This window comes from Neovison vison, chromosome 4 (genome assembly GCF_020171115.1).
Source record: "Neovison vison isolate M4711 chromosome 4, ASM_NN_V1, whole genome shotgun sequence".
Lineage (NCBI taxonomy): Eukaryota > Metazoa > Chordata > Mammalia > Carnivora > Mustelidae > Neogale > Neogale vison.
This window is the reverse complement of record NC_058094.1, coordinates 45,937,829-45,941,724: the sequence shown is the minus strand read 5'-3', so window position 1 is coordinate 45,941,724 and position 3,896 is coordinate 45,937,829.

Here is a 3,896-nt window from a genome sequence, read left to right as displayed (position 1 = left end):
CCATGTTTACATTTTTTATAACTTTATATTTTTCCCAGTGTTTTTTCAACTTTCCTCTTTTTTAAAACAGTTTAGATTGTATGACAAATCAGATACTGTGTTTTTCATCAATATTTTTTTTGTATTTCATGGTTTACATATATCATACTTAATTATTCTCAGAATTAGGTTTTTATTTTCAGTATAATATATTAAAAACCTGTGATGAACATCTTTGGGTGTGAAACCTTTTAGAATTTGGAATTTTTTTCTTGTGACAGATTTCTGGAAGTAATATTATTAATCAAAGGTTATGAAACTTTTAAAGACCCCTGAAACACAGTTTCAAATTGTTATTCCTAAGATTTGTATGGGTTTAGAACACCCTAAATTGTGTATGATAGTGTCAGTTTCAACAAATAGCTACCAGCATGGAGTATTCTCATTTTCAAACTATTTACTATTACTAATTTCATAAGTAAAAAATGATAGCTTCTCTTCAAGCATGTGTTTATTTACTGGGGCTCTAGAATACTTTTCTATACTTGTGAACTTCCTGTTTGCTTTTTTTACCTATTGGTGTCTTAACTGGGTCTTGTAAAAAAATTTGTCTATGTTTTTAAATGCATTTTTCTTCTATTATTAGAGTTTGCATCATTATTTATATATATATAATATAGATAATACATATTATATATAATATAGTTTTGTACATATATATACATATTATTCTATCCCTTCACTTTCAGACTTGGTTATTATAGAAAACTTGAGAATTGAGACATTATTGATGAATAGTTACTATATAATGACCTACCACCTTGGGGATGTAACCATATCACTGTTTCACCTTAAGAATGATCACTTTACCATTCCATTTAGTGCTATTTTGAAGGGTCTTGCTTCCAATACTGGAAAAGCTAATATTCAGTAAGTTAAAGGGAGGGCTATTGGTAGCAGTATCACCAATCTTACAATCAATACATGAAAACCCCTCCAGGAAATGTTTCAGGTATGGAGTAACAGCTGTTGTTAAATTGTTCTTGTGGCAAAAACTAAAGCAGCAAGAATTTAAGTGACTTTTAATAATGGAATTTTGGAGCTGGGAAACCTTAGAAGATATGTCTTAACCCCTTCATTTTATAATCGAGGACACTGAGAGCTCAGGGAAGTTATGAACTTGCCTTAGGTCACTCAATTAGTCAAGGTCATTTCCTTCCCAGTTTGACTATTTGTTGGGATCATAATTTAAAGCCAAGCAGCAGTAACAGGGTGTTGATGAGATATAGTTCTCTTGCAAAGGCTTTTGAGGGGAAAAGCTTGTAAATTTCTTTTGTTCTTGATCAATTTTGTTATTTTGTTTATTGGACATAAAACTATTCATTAGGCTTTCCTAACTTCATTCTCAACTTCATTCTCTTTAATTTGAATTTCTTCTGACATCTTAAATTTCTCGACTGTGAGGTAAAATAATCCTTATGTTTGAAGACAGAATAGATGGCCCTTAATTATAAAATCTCAGTTTACCTTGGTGGTGGTGGAGCTGCCTGCTCTCAAACACACTCTCCCCTGAACCCGGGCTCTGCCGCAGCAGCTTTCTTTCCATTCCTTGGGGTTGTTTGACCTAGAACCCTTTGCACTAGGTGCTTATTTGTCCTAGGAATGTGCTTATCCTGATTTTGGGGGGCTGGCTTCTTCAAAGAGGCCTCCCTAAATTCCTGCTCACACACCATTTTTAAACCTTTTATTTGATGTAGGATTTCTTAATGCACACAAATCATGAATTATCACAAAATAGATTCACTTGTGTAACCACTACCTGGGTAAAAAACAAAACATCACCAGGAATCCAGAAGCCTGACTTCCCTCTTAAGAAACTAGTCACTATCTTGACTTCTAACAAAAGAGATAAGCTACTTTTGTTTGTAGAATCACATACTAAGTATTCTTTCGTTTTTGGTTTTTACCTGTGTGACAATTGCTGATGTATTCTCCTTGCTATATAACATTCCATTGCATGAATATTCAACAGTTTATATATTAGTTTGGCTCTTGGAGGACATTTGGGTTTCTAGTTTGCAGCTATGCCAAATATGATGCTAGATGCAACTGTAAACCTTCTTTTCTTTTGGTGACTATACAGACCTTTCTCAGTTGGGTTGATAAAACCTAAAAGTGAAATTGCTGGGTTATAAGGTGTCTGTATATATTCAAATTTGGTAGATACTGCCAAAGACCTTTCCAGAATTATCTCGATTTAACTTTCTACCTAGCAGTAAGAATTTCCACTGTGCTACAACCTCACCAATACTTAGCATTAACTTTTCTGATGAGTGCGTAGCAGTATCCCATTTGTTTTAATTTGTATTTCTTCTGAGTACTAATAAAGTTGATTGCTTTTATTTATTTTGACTATTTAGAGGTCTTTTTTTTTTTTATTTGTAAAATGTCTGTTTAAATTTCTCACACATCTTTTGGGTTATGCTTTTTAAGATTTATTTTTAGAGTAACATATTTCTGGATATGTACCTTTGTCAATTATGTGTTACAAATTGATGCGGGAGATCATCAAGAGGACATGACCACTGGTTGACCCAAGAGCTGTACCTGCGATCAGAGGTTTCTCACCCATCCCCCATCCTTGGAATGTTGGTTCCTCGTGTTCTCGACTCGGTTTCAGGCTGGAGCAGTTTTCAAGGACGCAGGCTGGAGACAGCGATGCCTTGTTGAAACCAGCTGGACCACATACTACATGACTGAAGCCAGTTAAGGCCTCTATATAAGCTTTAAAATTCGGGTGGATGGTGTGGGCATTTGCTGGTTGTGGGGCTGCCCAGGACAAACCTCCTAAGTAAGTTTCCTGGTTTATTAATCTGGTATCTGTAATTTGGAGTGGCCTGCTTCTTCAGTCTCTCATTGCCCTCTAGCTATGGTGAAAATTTTCAGATTTCACCTGGAAAACTCCCAAGATTTTGAGTCAACCCAAATATCTTCTCACACTCTCATGTTTGATTTTTCACTTTCTTAGTAGTGACTTTTTTTGGAGTAGAGTTCTTAAGGTTTTCCAATCTGTTTGTTTCAAAATTAGATGTTAAGGAATCCAATTTTTCAATCTGTTTTTTGCATTATTGGTTGTTAAGGAATCCTCCTATGCATGAGGAGTGGGAGATATCCCAGTAGGTTGTTGTCTGTGTACCTTTTGCATTTGGATTGATAAAACACCTGGAATGAATTTTGTCTGTGATACGAGATAGGTGTGTATGAGCTATCTTATATTTGTCCTGTCAGAGTCGTTTTCCACTTTTCTGTTTTCTGCTCCAGGAGGCAGGCCTGTCACTTACAGGTAAGGGTGACTGATTTAACTGAGTTATAAGAATTTCTTTCCCTGACAGTGCTCAGGTGTTATAGTTCACCGTAACAGGAGGGGTGCTGGATTCATGACTATTATTATTGTTATTAGCTTTCTAGAAGTCCCCCCCTCCCCCCAGATTATAATCCTATCAGACTTCCTGGGCTATTTTTTTTCCTTCTTTCTCGGTGCTGCTTATTTTGGTGTACCTGCTCTTTATTTTGGTGTACACTTCATAATGAATAGCCATTTCATCTGTAATAAACAGATGACTGTAGAAAATCTGTATATCCCTCCTATTTCTGTCAAGAAAATCTTTCACCAAGAACTATTTGATCATGTCAGTTGGGCAAAGGACTCCCAAATACTTGGATTTTTTTAGATTTCTTTATACATCTTGATGTCAGAGGCTCCTTTAAGGCATCCAGTAATCCACTGAATCAGGCAGACTGACATTTATTTTGATTTCTTAGGCCATAATAACTTGAGCATCCTACATTTTCACTTGGATTGATGACCAATTACATGTCAACTGACTTTTTTGAGGTAGAAACAAAAATACAAGAGA